The sequence below is a fragment of the Lynx canadensis genome, chromosome C1, assembly GCF_007474595.2.
Source record: "Lynx canadensis isolate LIC74 chromosome C1, mLynCan4.pri.v2, whole genome shotgun sequence".
Taxonomy (NCBI): domain Eukaryota; kingdom Metazoa; phylum Chordata; class Mammalia; order Carnivora; family Felidae; genus Lynx; species Lynx canadensis.
In genome coordinates this window covers 55,427,188-55,448,360 of record NC_044310.1, presented here as the reverse complement: position 1 = coordinate 55,448,360, position 21,173 = coordinate 55,427,188, and the positions used below count along the sequence as shown (strand labels likewise).

Below are 21,173 nucleotides of genomic sequence, written 5' to 3'. Positions count from 1 at the left end.
GACCTGAGCCGAAATCAAGAGTCAGATGCTCAACTGACTGGGCCACCCAGGTGCTCCTAGATTACTTGTTTTTTTAAAAAAGGAGAAAGAAACACAAAAAGAACCAAAAAATGACGCACGTATTCTGGATGAAAATACAAAGTGAGGAGTACTTGAACAACCATAGTGGGTTTTGGTTTAGTACCTTATTTTAATTCCCTCTCATGTATACTCTCAAAAGGCATGGAAAAATCCTTTTGTTTGTGACACAGGGAAGTCGTTGCAAATGCCTAGGCATGGGACTTATCTAGAAGGCCACAATCTAAGCATCTTCTCAGAATGCTAACCTATTCTTTTTATTTAGTTCAAAGTAACATAATCCTTTAGACATCCAATTTGTAGATCAGTTATAGCATGGTTGGGAAATTCGAGGCTGGATATTATCCTTTTTTACTCTTTTCAGTTTATAATAAACAAAAAGTGAAATACAATGTCCAAAAATACATAAACCAGAGAGCACAAGTACTAGAAAGCCCTTTAGGGAGCATCTGGTTTACTCCCTCATTTTCCAGATGAGGAATGTAGATCCCTGGGAGGTGAATTTGTACATATATAATAATTATGCTTGACATTTGCTTTCAAATTTAGCATAGCGATATGCCAAATGAACCAAAAAACTGAGAATATGTGGCCAAAAAATTCTATGTGTTTCCTCAGGAACTCATTGAATCATGACATCAGGTTTTTTTTCTCAAGTCTCTAAAATCTCTAACTAAAAATGACCTCACATCTCGTTAGGGGAATAAATCTATGGGCCTGTTAACCTCAAACCAGCCAATATTGGCACTATGTGTATCATGGGCCACATCTGATTCAACTCACCAGTCTTCATTCAACTCTGCTCAAGGGTATTGACCATGCACTACAGATATGAGGTGTGGTCTTTAGCCAGGTGAGGACTCAAGTCTAAGGATGGTCTATGTGAGATCCTCTGCACAGGGAACTTATCAGCATGGATGGTCAGAAACAAGTCTGAACAATTTTTTTCCCTTTCTTTTTCCCTGTTCTGTTGTTGTTTTATTTCCCACTATTCCTCCTTTTTTCCCAGCCTGATAGTAAAATAAATACATGCTTGATGCAAAAAAAAAATTCTCCAGGGGCACCTGGGTTTCTCAGTCGGTTAGGCGTCCGACTTCGGCTCAGGTCATGATCTCATGGCTGGTGGGTTCGAGCCCCGCATCCTGCTCTGTGCTGACAGCTCAGAGCCTGGAGCCTGCTTCGGATTCTGTGTCTTCCTCTCTCTCTCTGCCCCTTCCCCACTCACACTCTGTCTCTCTGTCTCTTAAAAAATAAATAAACATTAAAAAAAATTTTTTTAATTCTCCAAAGAACAATTAAGTATCTACAACATTACATCTAAATTTCCAAACATTGGTAACACTTTCATGTGTGGTGTTTAAAAATCATTGATTAAGAAAATGAGGCTGTCTGGGAGAAATTTGTTACCTTATATTTGACATCATCAGTCAGAACCTTCTCCACATCTTCCCAGGGCCCATATTGAAAAAAGATATTAGAGTGGATAGTTAGTCCATGGTGAGAAATGTTTATTATTGAGGACATGAAAGTAAATTGCACCAAATGAGTACTTTCAGATTGAAATCATGGTGAGGGACAAACAAATGTTAAGGTTGTTGTAGGCATGTCATGGCTAAGCCCCTGGATGCTTTGGAGCTTGTTAGAATCCCATTTTGGCGGGCTGGTTGCTCAACCTCTCAGAGCCTTTTCCATAAAAATGGAGATCAAGATCCCTTCTATGTAAGAAGATTATGAGGATCTTGTGAGATGGGCCTATACAGATCTTAGCGCAGAGCCAGGCACATACTGTGTCCTCGCTCAGCATGAGCCACTCTTGTAAAGTGACCTTCAGTGCAGTGTCCTAGCAACCAGAACTAAAGAAAGAGTCAGAAAAGGTGAGTTTCCTGCACTGAATTCATCCACCATTTCACAGGGGCTCTGCCTGCAACCTCATGGTAGGTGATCTATGGAATCCAGGCTGGGAGCAGGCACAGCCTGCCCACTGCTGCAGGCTTGGGAAGCCAGGGCAGCAGCCTCCAGGGGTGCAAAGACAATCTGGGGGCTTCCCTCACCCGGGTCACTCCCTCCTTCATCCCAGCATGTTGTCCAAGTGAAATCTGGTATAAATGAGGAGTCTGGACCACCAAAGCAGCAGGAGGAATGGAGGGCCCAGAGGGAGGATCTGAAGCCTGAGGAGGGGCAGAGTGGAGTCAGGAAAGTGACGCCCAGCTCCACTGCCCTAGTGACAGGGGCAGGAGAGGAAAACCAAGTCAGCTGGTTCCTATGACAGGAAAGGGAATTCTGCAAGCCAGAGCCCTCGGGAAATCAGTTTAGGAAATTAAGCAGGGTTTAACATGTTAACCCATTGTAAGGATAAAGATACAGGGAAAGGGATTCTGGGTACCTCGGGAGAGGGGACAGTGGGTGGCACATCCTCTGCAGGGAGAGATTCAAACAAGTACATTTCTTCTTCTGTTGTCTGCTTTTCAGTGGAATGGAAAAACACACACTCTCCTCCATAATAAGTGGTTTGGTCTGTGCCTCTCTTGACTTCCTCACAAACAACCCCAGGGAGCAGACAGACTTCTCAGATTACTCTTGACCTTGGGAGTTGACCCTTAGAAATGCATTCGACTTCAAGATCTAAGAAAACAAAACCAAACCCAAAACAACAACCTCCTGTAAAGGATGGTTTATTTCTGCTGGGGATCCTGTTTCCCTTCTCTACTTCATTGTTGCTCCACAGTTAAGATAACTTTAACACACACACACACACACACACACACACATCAGATCATCCCTCTTCTAATCAAAACTCTTCACAGTTTCCCACTGTCCTTAGATTAAAATCCAAATAGCAAACTGTGGACAATAAGGACTCATGTGATCCAGCACTTGCCCGCCTCTTGGACCTCATTCCACACCACTCTCTGGCTGTTCGTCATGTCCCAGCTACCCTGGCCTTGTTCTTCTTCTTCCAGGCTTATTCCCAGTTAGCGCCTTTGTGCCAGCCGTTCTCCATGTTTGAAATGCTCTCCTCCCTGGATATTGCATGCCTTTCTTGCCTTTCACATCCCACTCAAATGTCACCTTTACAAGGAGACCTTCCTGAATCACCCAGTGCAAACCCAGATCTGTACCCACACCACAACTTTCCAGCACTTAGTCACTTTCTGGCATTGTGTGTGTGTGTGTATGTGTGTGTGTGTACTTACTCCTTGATTATGTTGTTTGTCACTCCTACAGGGACATGAGCTCCATGACATAAGGCCCTAGCTGTCCTGTTCATGATTGTTTCCACAGAGTCTAAGCCTTGCCTGACACACAGCACAGCTCAGCTCAGTATCTATTTGTAAATGGGAAGAATGAAGCTCCTACCTTTCTACTCTCTCCCCCACTGCCATCTTTGGTGACTTTATCATCTACTTGGATTACACCTGATTCCTTCTCATCGCCCCTCAGTACCACTCAGAAACCAGCAGAACCATATTCTGGCCTTCATCATCATGCCCAAGCATCTCCTACTTGGAACCACTCTGTACTCTTCAAAGCCTATATATACATCTTCCAAACCTCTTTTACCCACTTCCACTAAAGCAAATTCCCAAATCCCCAACCCCATGAGCTTCCTCTCCATTTGACTCTCTGCATTTTGTGGCTAGGAAGATAGGGTTGTAGTTACACCAGTGACCTGAATTTGAGCATTTTTGTGAGGATGAAGTGAGCACAAAGCCTGGCACATTAAAAGTGCTCAATGGTAGCCTGTCTCATTTCTATCACTATTACAAAAAAAGTTTCTTCTTGGTCTCTGCCTCCCTCCCTTTCTTCTCCTCTTCCCCTTTCACTCCTATTTGGTTAGTTGTACTCTCCTTGGTTCATTTATATGAGGTGAAGTTAGGACCTTGCCAGGTCTTCTTGGTGGTGATGCAGAATTCTGACTGGACAGAACCAGCCTGGTGTGGGCTGAAGAAAAGCTGAGCACTTTCCAGGCTCCATGGGAACCTTGCACACCAACCCATGGGCTTCAGGCTGTGACTGTCTGGGGTCCACAGGTGGGCCTCTAAAGCTGTTAGAGGCAGGGGATGAGGCCCCCAGGGCAGCATGGGCTGGAGTGATGTTCACCTGTGTTTTCACTTACACGATGCTTAAGAAACCAGTTTCTATCCTTTGGGATCATCAATTCATGGTTTCCTATAATCCTTTCAATTTTTTAGCCTTTCTTGTTCAAGTTCTCAGGAATCCAGAGAGGCAATCCTTGGAAACAATCATGAGTAATTCCTGGCCTGTTTCCCTGTATGGAAGAGGGATAGAGTGAGCACAGAGGAAGCTGCCTATGTCTCCCGGCTGTGGTTCTGGGACCTAGGCAATCTGAAATTGTGAGACTCTTTCCTAGTCTCTCCGCAGATAGGTCTCAGGCCCCAGATTGGGGAATTTTTCGTTTGCAGAAGTCCAATGTATTTCAGGATGACTAATGCCAATCACATACCAGATTGTCAAATATTTGCTAGAAGAATTTATAAGTGACTAAATAAAGGAACTCAGAAATGGATATGGCTGTTGACCCTCCTGCTATGAGGGATGGGCAAGTCTGGAATAAGCAGGGTGACTTTATAAAATGAACTAATTATTTCGACAAATGTTCTGGGCACATAGTATGTGCCAGATACTGTGCCAGATGCTGGGGATACAGGGTGAGAAAAAGCAGGTCCAGTCTCCACTCTCAGAGAGCTCAAAGTTGGAGTGTTCCAGAGAGAATGATACAGTGTGATAGGTGCTACTGCCAGAGGGAACGTACAGGGTGATCTATCTGGAAGCACATGGAGGACAACATGTCACTCAAAGCACCAGGCTTGGAGAGGGCTTCTTGGAGGACATCGCGATGCCCCAGGTGAGGCTTGAAGGATGAATGAGTCAGCCAGGTGGCAGGAAGGGAAGCAAGGTTGAAGGAAAGTTTCCACGCAAAGCCAAGAGCACGTGCAAAGGATGAAGGATGAGCGAGGGCATGATGCTCTGCGGGAATGAGGTGCAGCCGAGTAGGGCTCCACTGCCAGAGGTTCTGACTTAATTGGTCTTGGATAGAGCCCAGCCTTGGGGATGATTTACAAGCTTGAGTATGTTTTAAAGAAGGTAGCTTTAATGTGCAGCCCGGGTTAAGAGCCACTGGAACAGAACATGGGATGAAAGGGAGGGCGTGGTAAGAGGTTAAGGCTGGAGATGTGAAGTGGGCCAGATCACACAGGGCCTGGAAGACTGTGTCAAGGAGCTTGAGTTTTCTTCTCTGAGCACTGGGAAGCTCTTTATACATTTAAGCAAGGGAACAGGTGGCATGATCAGACTTGCAGTCTTCAGAGCATCCCTGTTGTGGAATATGGATCAGAGCGGGGACAGGAATGGAAGTAAGAAAAACCAGTTGGGAGGCTCTTGCAATACATGACGCAAAAGATAATCACAGCCTGAATTAGGCGAGTGGCAGCAGGGATGAAGAGAAGGAGATGAATTCCAGAGATATTTAGGAAGTAGGACTGCTAAGGCTGATCAGAGATTGACTGTGAGAGGGAGAAGTCAGGGCCATCCTTTTGTTTGGACAGTTGGGTGGGCAAAGGGTCATGCCCTAGGATGGGGCTCATTGGAGGGGAAGCACCAGGACAGGAGAAGCTGGTTTGTGGATGCGTGGGCGAGGACATCAACCTGCAGCCTGTTGAGCGTGAGGTACAAGTGGGACATCCAAGTGACACGACCAGCCAATAGACGGTAGCTTAGTCCTCAGGTAAAATATCTCAGTTGAAGAGAGAAGAAGTCATTGGAAAAGGATGAGAATTGGGTGAGATCACCCAGGGGAGAGACTGGAGTGGGAAGAGAAAAACATGTCCACAGAACCTTGCAAGTTACTCCCTTCCTCCAGGTAGACAGCTCTAAACCCATTAAGGGTAATTAGGCTAAGTGGTGACGTGACTTGTCCTAGCTAGTCCTCCTCACATCTGTGAGCAGGCTTACCCTAGCCAATGTGAGCCCCTGCTGCTGGCCTATATTCGGCCCATCACTGTCAGTGCAATTGGATCAAGTTGATCTGCAATGAGAAGCGGCTGACAGTTGTGTCTTGCACCTATGGAGCTTAGCTGCGGGAAGCAGTTCCAAATTCCACGGCTCTGCTTAGAGCTTTCTAAACCACAGTGGTGGTTATGTGTTAGACATCAGAGACATTTTAAAGAAAGTGAGCCTGAATCATCTGAGAATGGGAACATTTGACAACTAACTCAACACAAAGGTCCTGGGAAGAATTTGCTGTGGAGAAGGGAAGGATGGGTAGGCAGCTAGTGATGCTTTATTCTAGGCTCTGTGCAATTGTGATGCTATTTTTGGTTTACAGTCTGCCTGGATCTAAGTGCCCTGTTATGCCCTCAGATTCCAGAATCAATCTCTGTTGTATTGTAAACAATAACAACAAAGTGCTTTGACGTTAAGCAGTTTCTTTTATTCCTAACAACAGGCCTGTCAATAAGGCAGTAAATACATAATTAAAGCAAGTAAATAAGGGGTTAGCCCCATTTTAAAGATGAAGAAACTGAGACCAGAGTTAATTCACTTGCCCAAACTGCAGAAAATATAATGGGGGCTGAGGAACTGATCCAGTTTCTCTATATCCACTCCAACCTCCCATTCTGGCTTCTATCTCTTTAAAAAGGGCTTTTTTGACCCACTCCAGAGATGAGCCGTAAGAGGGGATGGGACGAAGATTTGAAAAGAAGCTTGGCAAGTAGTTCCTGTGATAGCTCTGTTTGCGAATTTTTCCTTTGCTCTTAATCTCACTCCGGCATAAATCACATATGCCCAATACCAAAAAGTTTGAAGACTGTTGTCTGGAGCGGGTGAAGGAGTCAGAGAACCCAATGAATTAGGTCTATAATTCAGGACTGGAAAGGATCAATGGGTCATCTACTTTAACACCTGAATGTTCAGATGGTAGAAAGTGAGGGGAAGACGACCTGTGTGTGCTCACTAGCCAACTGTGGCAATCAGAAGACCCAAAGCCTAGCTTGCTGATGCGCCCCCAAAGAGCAGTGTGAAAATAACTTCAGACTTGGAGCACTGAAACAAAGAAACGGAACTAAAATCTCTGGGGGATTAGAGAGGTTACCTAAAAGAAACAGTACACACTCTGCGATGCATTCCCTTTTTCTTTTGGATATGTTTTTATAGGGCTCTGATTGAGAAAGTTAATTAGGGGAATTATTATGGTACTCTCTTTCTCTTGTCTTTGACTAAAGTCATGGGAGGAGGTAGGTAGGTGGAAATGCCTAGCAGGTAGAGTGGGTGGAATTGGGAAATTGCTCTGTAAGATTCAAGTTGGTGACAATGGGATTGTTGGTTCCACCACTTTATTATTTACTAGTCACTAGAATTAAGTGTAATAATAGCTTACGTTTGTATAGTATATTCTAATTTACAAAGGGCTTTTATGATATTATCTCATTTGATCCCACTGACAACCCTGTAAGGTAGACAAGGCAGGTATAATTATCCCACTTTATGGATGACAGGACTGAGGCCCGGAGAAGTGAAATGACTTGACCCAGCACATTCAGTCATTAAACAGAGTCTGGACTAGAAACTAGGCATTCTTCCCCACAGAGCTTCAACTCTGCCAAGGTCACACAGCTACGTAAGTGGGACTTGAATCCCAGGGAGTCCGCCTCAGAGCCTGTGCTTTTGACTACCATGTTTTTCTAGTCATTCACCAGACATTTGTTGACTGTGTCTTGTTTTCTTAGTTCCCTGCTCACTGTACCTATAATTCATGTATTCTTACTGAGGCAGGTGCTCATTAGTGAAGGCAAGCTTGGAAAGGCTTCCAGAACCCTCTCCATACCTCAGCAAACACAAGCCTGTGGCCTAATTCCAGAGTCCCCATAAGAACTAATTGCAGGGAAGATGAACCTAGAGAAGACTAACACACAGGCCCCCACCCCCCCCACCCCCCCCACAGCCTTTAGGCTTTGGGCTCATGAGAAGCTGATGCACTACATGTCCAGCCTGGATCCAACCAGAAGTGAGGAAACCAGAAGACCATTTTACCCAGGAGTCTCTCATGTTGTCTTCTCCCTTGCTATGTTAGCCTTTCTTAGTAAAAATTAGTAGCAGCTGTTGGCTAGTCTTGGAAATTGTGTACCCTCAGGAGAACGTGTCACAGAGTACACAGGGCCTGCTTGGGGCTGGACCCCTGGGACAGGCAGCTCACTCCCGGGACAGGGAGCTCTATAAATAGCACCCATGATAGTGAAAGGGGAGTGGGTCAGAAAAGCAAGCTGGCTCTCCTCAGGAATCATAAACCAGTGAGTCTAAGCAATAATTCTCAGAAAAAAAAAAAACCAACCCATTCCTATTACATGGGTCTAACACTGAGGAGTCCCTTTAAGAACTAATTTATATTATAAGCTGTTTAGGACTTTCTTTTCCTCATTCCTTCCCTCCCCTCTCTTTCTCTGAGTTCCTGACTAACATGCCTTTTCCATCTTGTCTGTCAGATGATATTGTATAAGAATCCAGACTGAGTGTTTCTGACTATTTATAGAAGATGGTTGCACTGCTTAACTACTACAGGAACTGGAGTTTGGTTCCGGGTTACGTTACATGAGAAAAACTTATAGAAATGTGTTTGTTCTCAAATGTTCCTATCCCACTCCTGTAACATCACATCTAAGAGGCCTCTCTGAGTACCATGTCACTTCCCTACATCCTTTTTTAATGAAAAAAAATTTTTTTAGGATTGCAAAAGCAGTTCGTGCCAGTCAAGAGTGTCAAAAACTATATAAATGTATAACTAAGAACATAAAGTGCCTCTTGATCTCTAGCCCAGAGATAACAACTGTTAACAGTCGATGTCTCCTTTAGTTTGGAGGCTCTTGCAAGGATTCACAGGAAAGGTAAAGCATGCTAGGAGAAGGTATGAAGAGGCAGGGACACATACAAAATGGCTCCAAAGCAAAATCAACAGGAGGGTAGGAAAAGACGAAGCTGAGGAAAATTAGCCCCTGTCTTTGAGCCAGGGTGAATAAAGTGAAGGTGTCTCATGGAATAACAGGGGAAGCAAACTGGGGAAGATGCTTAGTCTCTCAAGCCTTGGTGGTCATCTTGTGACAGTTATTATTCTAGGAGCTGCAGTTATAAATGCTCAAAGGCCTACACTTAGTCTTGCAGATGTGCTGTTGAGTATTCCAAATTCAGACTATCTCAGCATCTCAACAGGAATTAAAGGTTGGGGGGGAGGAGAAAATTCAAATGTAGCAAACACTCGTCTATTTGAGGGACCTGAAGTTTTCAATCATCACCTCGAAGCAGCTGTTTGGAACATATTAGCTCCGGAATCCACATTTTCTATAAACTTACCCACAACCTTTTCAAGGTATAAACACTCTGCAATTAGTGCAAAATGAGCTTCGGCAAAATGTAACTTGAGCCAAATAAATACACATCTTAAAGCTAAGGTGAGATGTAGACTGTTTCTAAGTTAGAAATGTGAACCCTGTTAGCCTACTTTGGGGATACGTTGTCTAATAATTACAGCAGACCAAGACTCAAGCTTTTGACTTCATCACTCGTGCCACTATTAATGTTGCTCATATTCATTGTTGTGTGTATAACCAGGAAAATTCCCATTTTAGGACCTTGACAAACAAGTCCCACCGGTCTTACCCTTCTTAGTTCAGTATCCTGACAGACTGCACACACTATTAAAAACCAGTCTTATGCACCTTGAATGAGGCCTTCGAGGACACATACAGTCAGCCCTCAGCCCTGCTGGCTTCACAGTCGGAGGGTAACTGCTGCTGACTTACAGCTATACATCCTTGGAGGCTCCTAGGGATTTCCCGGGATTGCCCCTCTGGTGAGGTTTTCAATGGGGGTGATGACTGCTGTACTTCTCCTTCTTTTTAATTATCACAAGAGAAAAAAGAACACTGTTGGGGTGCCTGGGTGGCTCAGTCAGTTAGACCTCCGACTTCCGCTCAGGTCAAGATTTCACGGTTCGTGGGTTCAAGCCCCACGTCGGACTCTGGGCTAACAGCTCAGAGCCTTGGAGCCTGCTTCGGATTCTGTGTCTCCCTCTCTCTCTGCCCCTCCCCCGCTCACGCCTGTCTCTCTCCTTCACACACGAAAAAAAACATTAAAAAAAGAAAAAGAAAAAAGAACATTGTTGCTACTATCTGGTTATTTTGTCTGATTTTACTTTGCCATTTTAGGTTTTTAACACTGGCTTAACTAAACCAACTTGAAGTTTCTCATCATAGCCCCAAGGGATACAACAGAGATCAAGGAGAAGAAAAGGAAAAGAAGACAAGTTCCAGCATTTCTAAAGGCACCAAGTAAAGTCCAAGAAAGCAACACATAAATACTGAGTCCCTTCTCTCTAGCAGAAGTCAAGTATAGGCAGTGTGATCTTTTGTTAGGGCCTTGTCATCTGAAAGGAAAGGCCTGGAGTAAAGTCAGATATGACTTGGCCAAGCAAGCTAGTTGACCATCCAGAGAGTTTACTAGAATGGTGGCATTAATTAGTTAGAGTCACCAGATTTTCAGGAAGATTCTCCCCTTTAAAGGCTCATAAATTGAATTACAAGTTCACCATGGTAAGATCAAATGCTGAGACTAGCTTACCAAACTCACAAGAGACATATATAAAAACTAGAATGCCATTTACTCTTTCCCATTGAGAAGTGTAACTACACAGCATATAGGATATGTCAACTAATTCACATTATCAGTTGTGGGGGGGGGTAAGATTTAAACACATCTACATAATCCTGGAAATATATCATCAAGCCTGTGTATAATTAGGGATTTTATCATACTTTTAGTTCCCTAGGAATAGAACCAGCCTCATAACATATAAGACCATTGAGTGATTTTAGCATACTCAAACTTTTGGAACATTTTCCCATCTTTTGACTTTAACTAGTTTTCCAGAATAAGTCTGCCTTTATGTGTTTAGTAGAAACACTTGTTTTGAAAGGGGAAGGTTCACAGACTCTCTCTTAGGTCATTTCCGCAATTACTGAGTTTACGCCTTACATTTGGATTCTCACTGATGTTCTTTTCAGAGAGTTGAGTTGAGTCAATTGTGAGAAAAACTGGCAGCTCACCCCTGTACTGACTACAGGATATTCAGTTATTGAAAGGGAAGCTGGACTAGATGACCTTTATGGTCCTTCTATTCACAGAGGCATGAAGGAAAAGGCGAGAAAAGTTGGATAGTTGAGGTAGAATGATAAGGAGAAGGCCAAATCTGATTTAATTAACTAAAGAAATTACTTTTACTGAGGGCAGAGATATGGAATTGGGTATGCTGAGTTTTCTCTACTTTTGTTGTTCATAGGCAAATGCCACTTTTGCCAACTATAAATCCAAGGAAGCTCTCCTGGTAGACAAACTAGGCAGCTGCTCAGAACCGTGTCTGTGCAGCAGCTCCCACTGTGTAAGGCCCCACCTACCATGCATATACACTTTCTGATTGATCCCATGCAGAAATTGGTTTGGCCTCAATTCCATTCTGCTAAATAGCTTATTCTATCCAGTCATTCATTTGCTCAAGCAACTTTTACTGAGCACTAAGCCAGATTTGGGCATAAAAAATAAGATATTGTCCACTCAAATCTAAAGAAAAAAATATAGGAGGAATTTTTTTTGTTGTTGTTAAGCTTATTTATTTTGAGAGAGACAGAGAGAGTGCCAGAAGGGGAGGGGCTAAGAAAGAGGGAGAATCTCAAGCAGGATCCATGCTGTCAGCACAGAGCCCATGCAGGGCTTGAACTCATGAAACTGTAAGAAACCTGAACTGAAACCTAGAGTCAAGACACCTAACTGACTGAGCCACCAAGGCACCCCTAGAAGGAATGGTTTTAAAACAGAAAGTTTTGTGTTTTGCTAAAGGAACATTCAGAGCATTCAAAGAACTGCTTTAGCTGTGTCCCACAAATTTTGATATATTGCATTTTCATTTAGTTCAGTGCAATTTTTCATTTCTCTTGAGACTTCCTTTTTAACCTAGGGATAATCTGATGGGTTTTGTTTCCCCAGTGCTTGGAGATTTTTCTGTAGTCTTTCTGTTATTCTAAGCTGATTTCATTGTGGCTGGAGAACACACTCTGTATGATTTCAATTCTTTTAATTTTGTGGAGGTTTGTTTTATGGCAAGCATCATAGGATATAGTCTATTTTGGTAGGTGATCCACTGGCACTTAAGAAGCATCTGTATTCTGCTGTCATGGTGTGGAATATTCTATACATGTTGATTACATCCTATTTGCTGATGTTACTGTGTTACTGAGTTCTTTGTCTAGGTATTCTATCAATTACTGAGAGAAATATATTGAATCCTCCAACCTTAATTGTGAGTTTATTTCTCCTTTCAGTTTTTCAGGTTTGCTTCACATATTTTGTAGCTCTGTTGTTTGGTGCATACGTATTTAAAATTACTATGTCTTAAAAAATAAAATAAAATAAAATAAAATAAAATAAAATAAAATAAAATAGTTATGTCTTTTGGGTATAGTGTTCCTTTTATCATTATATATTGTCCCTCTCTGTCTTTGCTAGTTTTCTTCTTACTGGAGTCTACTTTTTCTGATATTAATATGGCTAATCATGCTTTCCTTTGATTAATGTTTATATGACATATCTTTTCTACCCTTTTACTTTCAGCCTGCCTATATCATATCTGAAGTGAGTTCCTTACAGACAACATATTTGGATTACCTTTAAAAAAATTTTTTTTAACGTTTATTTATTTTTGAGAGACAGAGAGAGATAGAGCATGAGTGGCGGAGGGGCAGAGAGAGAGGGAGACAGAATCCAAAGCAGGCTCCAGGCCCTGAGCTGTCAGCACAGAGCCTGATGTGGGGCTGGACCTCATGAACTGTGAGATAATGACCTGAGTGAAAGTTGGACGCCCAACCAACTGAGCCACCCAGGCGTCCCTGGATTACATTTTTTAATCCACTCTGCCAATTTCTGTCATTTAAGTAATGTACTTAGACCATTTACGTTTAATTATTGATATGAAGGCTTAAGTTTGCCATTTTATTTTTATATCCTTTTTATTCTGTCTCATTTCTGTTTTCTTTTTAATGCCTTCCTATGAGTTACCTGAATGTTTTGAAGAATTTCACTTTTATTTATCTGTAGTGTTTTTGAGTATACTTCTTTGTATATCTTTTTTGATGGTTGCATAAGAGATTACATATACATAATTTATCTGCTTATGTCATCACTTTACCAGTATGAATGATTCAGATGATTAAATTATAAGTGAAATTCTTTCCCAAGTCAATAGCATAGATCTACAAGATCTTGCCTCTGGCACCTGAGACGGTCTTGATGTCACTGAAACCAAGATTTCATTCCTTCCTCATATCTCCAGAGGTGCTTGCCTGTGAACTAGACTATCTCTGACACAGGAAAAAGAAGTGCACTGAAATGTTTAGAAAACTACCAATTGGTCTTGCTGATGAGCAAAGGGATGGACTAGATAATTAAAATCCAGACAGAACTTTCAAAATTCCAAATTTTAGCTGCATATACCAACCTGCTAACCTTTTAAGAGGAATTTTTAAAAACAGCAAAATTGTACTGTTCAAATTTTACCTGCTGATTTTATTCTTTTGCTAATATTTCATGTAAAGGGAGAAATGGGTCATAAATGACTCGCACTGGATCATCAGACTGCAGGTAATTTGAGTGAGGCATTATGAATTGGCAGTCTGGCCTTATAGAAGATATCAAGACTTAGATGTCAGAGAGATGTGGGTTTGATCCCAGCTTTGTCATATATAAGCTATGTGACACTAGATAAATTATTTAACTTTTGGGATACTTTGTTTCCTAATTTGTAAATATGGTCAATTATTTTTCCTGAAAAATTTTGTTGTGAGGATTACATAACACATAACATATGTAAAAGGCCTACCCCAGAGAAGATGATCAACAAAAAATGAGAACCCTTGTTATGTTCCTGTTGACTTTCACAGAGGAAAGCCAAATGTCAGTATTTACGTATATGGGTGTTTCTAAACTAGGGCTCTCTCCATCAATCAAACTTTGAGAGGTATGCTAGATATTTAATATTTTGGTAGCACTAAAGAAGCCCCTTCTTAAAGAGTTTAAAAAAAACCCCAACATTTACTGATCACTAACTATGTGATGAGCAAAGGGTGGGCACTTTGACATCCTGACATCATGGCTTCCTTCCATTGCATCCACCTTATAGTCTCTGACATCTAGAAAGATGAAGAGTCAAACAAAAAGGGACCTAACCTGAAAATTAAGCCTGGGATCTAGATCAGAGTTGTCTAGGTAATTATTTGACCTTGAAGAGGTGACTTAGCTTCTTTATAGTTCAGTTTCCTCATCTATTAAATGGGACTAGACCTGTCTTTGGGGAAGCTGTGAGGGTGAATTAGGTCACGTACATAAAACACTTGAGGTCTTTGAAAGAAGAGCTTTTACAAACCTATAAATGGCATAATTAATGTCATCATTGCCATTATTGTTGTTGATGAGGTGAAATATGTGTGCACACCTGCAAACTTCAGAGTTGGGAATATTTGTTACAGAGAATATGAATCTGAAGACTACCCTATAGAGTTTCTCTTACCCCACACTCTCTTTTCTGCTAGCTTAAAATATCCCACTCCTACAGAAATACTTTTGTTCACACAATTGGCATTTTATTGCCAGCAATAAAATGTGTGTGTATGAAGTCCTCTGAGCCATCACCCCTGTCTTTCATAATGGTTAAGGGTCCCTCAGGAGTGTGTTAGGGTGAACTAGAAAGGTTTTCAGCTACCTGTAGCCTTCACTGTAATGAAATACCTTCTTTAATAACATAAGCAACTAACACTGATATAGTGCCCAGTGTATTCCAGATAATATGCTAAGTTTATCAGCATTATCTCATTAAATCTCACAATGGCCTAGAACACACTTCATTTTCTCACTTTCTTTAGATTTTATTCAAAGGGTACTTTCTTACAGAGGCTTTTCAGACCACCCTATATAAAAGGGTAACCTGCTCCCTTACCCCCAGTCTGTTTATCTGGCTTTTTTTTTCTTCATAGCCACCATCTGACTAGTCACCATCTGACGTATTTACATTCTTGGTATATCCTCTGTGTCTCCCCTTAGAATGCAAAGTCTGTAAGAATGGGATCGTTTTGTTAACTGTCTATCCTCAATATCTAATACAGTACCTAGCACATGATGAGTGCTCAGAAAAAAATACTTATAAGCAAATTAATGACCCTTTGAGTTAGGTAAGCTTATACCATTTTGCTGCTGATGAAATGGAGACTGAGATTTCCCCACGCCACACCAAAAAATGGCAAAGCTGAGACTGTAAAGAAGTCTATCTGATTCTAAACTGGTCACTAACCATTGACCTCATTCTCCCCACTGCTTTCAGGAAACACCACACAGATGATACTTTATTGCTATGGCATGTTTCTGTCAGAAGAGTCATGAAGAGAATAGCAATGAGACAGAGGCAAAGGATATGACTAAAGTATCAGATAAACTGGGGAAAATAATTAGATTCTAGTAAATTGTCCCTTTCTCCCCTTCCAACACGGTTCATATCTAAAAAAACATGTACCAGTCAACTTTCTCTTCAGCTCTCGCTAAGCAGACCTGAAATTCCAGGAGCCCATATCAACTTCCATCCTTTGTCTATCTTCTCTAACGTCTCCGTCAGTTTGCTGGGGCCACAAGTTCCTATAAGGAGAAAAAGGGAAATTGTATTTATTAGGCATTTAGTACACATCACCACTACATTAGGCATGCTACATTCTTTACCTCTACCACATAACAATTTACAGGCAGTAGGTATTTTTAGTCCACACTTTAAACAGGAAATACACTGAGGATCAAGGAGGCTAAATATCTACTCCAAGGTGTCTTAGTCTGACTTCAAAGCTCATGCTCTTTTTCCATGTAGACTAGCAAAGACAGAGACTGGAGTAAACCCACAGGGATTTTCTTAGCAGAATCTCCTCTGGTCTACTAGGAGATAGATGACGAATTCTAGTTCTTGAGTATGATGAATATTCACAATTGCAGGATTACAACACCAGAGTAAAATGACAAGATGGGTATCTCTGCACTTGGTTGAGGTATGTCCTCACTGTCCTATATGCTCTTCCATGTGGGAAGGACTAAGGTCCAGGAGTAGGCATTCTCTACACTTCAGACTTTCCTCTCTCCAGGTAGCATGCTATCCCTAGGGGGGAAAATCCCATTTAAAACAAATTATCCTAGAAGTGTGGTAGAGTCAGGCTGTGAGAAAATGGAGCTGATTCTAGAAGATAAAAGGGAAGGAGTATTGAGGGAAAGGCAGAACTAAGGAAAGGAAGGTGGTTAGGCTCCAGGGCAAGGACAGGAATTGGACTTGACACCTTCCTGCATCTTTCCCCATCACATCTCCTAATCCCCTTTTCTTCCATTCCCTGACCACCAAGCTATACGCTTTCTGTACAACCTCCTCCACCCACCACCCACCCTCCCTTTCCCCACCCAGCATTCTAAAAGGACCTGCTCAGACAAAAACAGACTCTGCAGGGGAAGGGGGGAGTACAAAGGTCTAACAAACATAAGAAAACTGCCAACTTGTCAGGAAACCTGAGAAATGGAAATTTACAACAAAGCTAACAAACCTTGGAGACTTTTTAAACAGGGGAGGGATAGGATCAAAACATTTTGTAAACATGTACCTTTGTCTGAATTGAGATTTTAATGCAGTGTATAATTCTTTAGATACATCTCAAAAAGCAAATGCTTCAATTTCAGATTTAAATATATATACCAAGAAATTACTGATGTTTCGATATTTTAAAATAACGTGTTATCCGTATAAATGAAAAACTAGTTTTGTAATTGCCAGTTACCTTCCTTCTTCCTTTTTTGAAGGATTTCTTTTACCCTGGGACTTTGTAAGGGGAAAAAAAAAGATCAGTGATGAAAAAGCAAAGACAAGGCACATTCTACATGAAAAATGTACAGTTTGGTGAATATTATTGAAACATACTTAGATATGCATAAATTCCATTTGCTATGAAGATATATCTTTAGGGTGGTACTGACTGCATAACTCAGAAATCTTTTGAAACTGCAAAGCTCAGAAAGCTTTTAAAAAGTTCTAAAAGCTGAAAGTTGGTGTTTTGTTTTGTTTTGTTTGTTTTGTAACTCATTCCTGGCAGGACCTAACCTGACCTGAATTCATTTAGTGGCAAACCTGAACTGAGCTCACATGTTATATAGCTATTTATAGCCTTTATTTCCCACTTACTATGAATATTCATACATTTTACTGCAGAACTAATGTTTGATTACGATTACAGTTCTGCTGTATAACCCACTAGACTAACAATATACTTTCTATGCACATACTATCTTTCTTAAAACTGAAAAATTCTGAATTCTGAAAACTTCTGGCTCCAAATGTTTTGGATAGGGACGCTTCCCGACTCAGATATTAATAGCTGCACTGAAATGTTAAAGAAGGAAAATATATTAGAGATCATGAAGTTCAACATCTTTCTCTTTTTAAAGAGTAAAAACTAGTATTCACAGACAAAGCACCTTCAACAATACAAATGGTTACTCATAAAGCTAAGGCCAATATTGCAAGACAAATCTCTGATTCTACAGAAATTCAGCCAGGGAGTGGTGTCCATGCTATCCTGCCTGAATCATCTACTTTCACACTCATGATTCTGAACCTGGTTTTCCTCTAGCTTCTTGCAGAGACTGAAAGAAGCACAGGCCATGTATGGATTTTGAGAATCCTAGTATGTTTTTTAAAAAATGCTAAAATAAGGTTGTAAAAATTGTGATCACACTTACTTACATTACGTGGTTTTTAGTAACGCTTTTGTTAACATGATAAAAGCAATCTATTTTTGTCATGCACAAAATAATGATGAGATTGTCTTACTAAATTTATTGATATTATTAAAAGTATCAATTGACAACACATCATAGGGGGTGTGGTTTAGTAAGTTTAAAGTTGCATCATGAACATGACCTTCTTTCTATTCTGTAAGTGTATCTCCAGGACAACCAAATATATAACTGTATTTGGAGATAACATAAAAAGTCTGCATTGGAGAGCTTTGGACGTGAGGCCCAGTCCTTTTGTCAGGCCTCCTAGACTATCCCTGGATTGTTTGCTTTTCTCTTTTAATGCTGATCTGCACAGAGCCTTCACTCAGTCTCCAATACTGCTCTAAGTTGGGTCTTTCAAGCATGGTGTTTCCCTGAATTATGTATTTCTGTTGCTGATTTTATATTATTCTTATGTTTTGTTTCTGTACCTAATAGTTATAGAACAGACACACAAATACCAGGTGCCCTTCCCCCCACGTCAAAATCCCTGCAAAGGCTCTAGACTGTCAGTGACTCTTCTCAGACCTATGGTGAAGGACAGGCTGTTAGGGATCTCTGTATCTAAAGTCTGTTGAAATAAAAGGGCAGTCTTCTGAGCCAAGTACTGCCCAGAAGACTTTCCTCTTGCTCAAAAATCTTTTCCTCTTTGGTTGTTTCCCGCCTCACAGTGTAATTGTCTCCTTGGCAGAGGAACCACCTGCCCCGGTTCTCTGGGGGCGGAACACAGCCAACTGACCCGAGTTTTCTGTTTAACTGCTTCATGCCTATCCCACATGGGTTATGACTCAGGCGAGGAGAGGGAGAATAGGAGAGGTTATGTAATTTGCCCAAGGTCTTACCACAAGCAAATGGCAGAGCAATGACATCAAAATCCATGCTTTAATTCCCCTACACTACATACGCCAGGTGGTCTATTTCTTCTGACTTTTATAAAGCATTTGTAATTGATTGTTGAGTCGGTTGTAATCTCCTAATGCCACTATCCTTTGGCCCACATTTCTCTTTTTTTCCATCAATGAATTCATGAAATGCGTTGCTACGTGTCTTGAATTCTTTACAAAATGTGTGATAACTTCATCAAAAAAGAAAGAAAATTAGTTCGTAGAACAAGTATTTCTTGACTACCTACTGTGTGTCAAGCCCTGTGTCTACCATGATTTGTTCCTAATGAATTGGCATGGGATTTTAGTGATCAATTCTTCGTCTTTTAGTAATTCACAAAGTATTCCTTTAACATGTTATTCCAGAATCTAGCCCAGAATGAGGGAACTAAGCTATAGTTTGCAGAATCCAGCTTTTTAACTTTTTTAGAAAATAAAGTTATTTATGCATCCCCAGGAAAACTTCTCATTCTCCCTGATACCTTAGAGATAACCAAAGTGTTTTGGCTTCCTCGCTTTTAATTTTCTTCCATTTTTCCAATAAATCTAATAGCAGAGTATAATTTCATTCATATTTTGTGTGACTTTTATTTTTAATGGTAATGCCTCTTCTTTTAAGCTATTTGCCTGCCTTCTCCCAGGATCTGCCCAATGAGAATAGTCTCTCTGACCCCAGAGAAGCCTTACTCCTGGATCTGAGATTTTTTTGTGTTTTAGTATGTAAAATCATCCTCCTATATGTATTTGAGCAGAGGGTGCTTTGGTAGCCTTGGTGCCTTTAGCATTTTTTCTGGTAGGGCTACCTACAGGTGTTTTGTGGGAATGTTCTAATTTTCTTTTGCAGCATAACAAACCACCCAAGACATAGTGAATTAGAATAACAATGTCCCATTGTGTTTCAAAGCTATACGGGTTGACTAAGCTCAATTGGGAAGTTCTCACTTGGGGCCGCTTAACTGGATGCAATCAGTGTTGACTACATGGCCAGGGCAGGCTTCATACAGCATGTGACCTGTGCAGTCACACAGGGCCCCATGTTTAGAAGGGCCTCACACTTGGTTCAATGCTGTTGCTGTCTTGAATCTCTTAATATTTTTTGAACAGGAAACTCAGGATTGTCATTTTGCACTGAGTCCTACAAATTACGGAGCTGGTTCTGGCTGAGGCTGCAGTAACCTGTAGAGTTGACTAGGCGGGATATTCAAGACGCCTGACTCACAAGGCTGACAGCTGATGCTGGCTGTTAACTGGGAGCTCTGCTGGGGCTGTCACCTGGAGTCCCCACACAGGACTTACCTATATGGCCTGGGCTTCTGAGAGTATTTCAAGGGTGAGTCGTTCAAGAGACCCAAGCCAAAGCTGAGATGCTTCTAATGACACAACCTTGGAAGACCCAATATGTCTTGTCACTTGCAACACATTTGATCGGTCAAGCAAATCATTAAGACCAGCCCAGACTCAAGGGTAAGTGTGTTGAACTCCACCTCATATTGGGGTGTTGCAAGATAACATTGCAGAAGAGCACGTGGGATAAGACATTGTTGTGTTCATCTTAAAAAAAAATACATTCTGCCACAGGGCTATTCTATTTGAGGCACACCATTTCTACACTTGGGTGCTCTGTCTCTCAGCCTTTCCTGCAAGCTCTGTCCTGTTGGTAGGCATTCATTACCAAATGTAGATAGACAAACAGCTTCAGGGTATTGGTCCTGTCTTTTGGTATCTTTCTAAAATGATTAAAATGGGTCTTGCTCAGAATTTCTTCTAATCAAGCATGTGTCTATAAGAAGCATACCATTAAGGAAGATTCTGATCTTGAGGTGGGTAAGGGACTGCCGAGAGGAACTACTTTTTGATTTTTTGTCACACTTCAGTTGAGTAAAAATATTGAGCTTTTCTAGAATACATTGCTAAGTCTTGAAGCTTTCAGCTCCAAGACTTTATAGCAGAGATGAAAGAGAAGGTTTGGTATTTGATAATTCTGGGATAAATCCCAATTCTTCCACTGACTAGGTAGGTAAACCTCTGAGAGCTTCTGTGTCTTTATTTATGAATTCTAGTGATTCTCCCATAGAGGCTATTGTGATGATTAGGTAAAATAATGTATTAGGTGTTCAAAAAGGTCCTGTTATTAAGAAGTCTATCACTTGTCTTTGATTCAAGTTACTCCCTTTTAGGTTTCCTTTGCCCTAGAAACTCAAGGTTGAGTTATTAGAACCCCTCAAACCCTCTGGGATTACTTACTGGTGCAGACATAATGAAAACAACCTAAGGGTGGCATGGTCCTAGAAGCTATAGTATGAGGTA

The 21,173-nt window shown here is 41.3% G+C and overlaps 1 long non-coding RNA gene across 1 annotated transcript in view; it reads right to left on the bottom strand.

The window, feature by feature from the left end:
- LOC115522333 overlaps nucleotides 1-21,173 on the bottom strand; it is a 41,490-nt gene that overhangs the window by 10,006 nt on the left and 10,311 nt on the right. The window contains exon 2 of the long non-coding RNA XR_003971346.1: nucleotides 15,698-15,816. This is a non-coding gene — a long non-coding RNA (uncharacterized LOC115522333). The remainder of the gene's footprint in view (nucleotides 1-15,697; nucleotides 15,817-21,173) is intronic.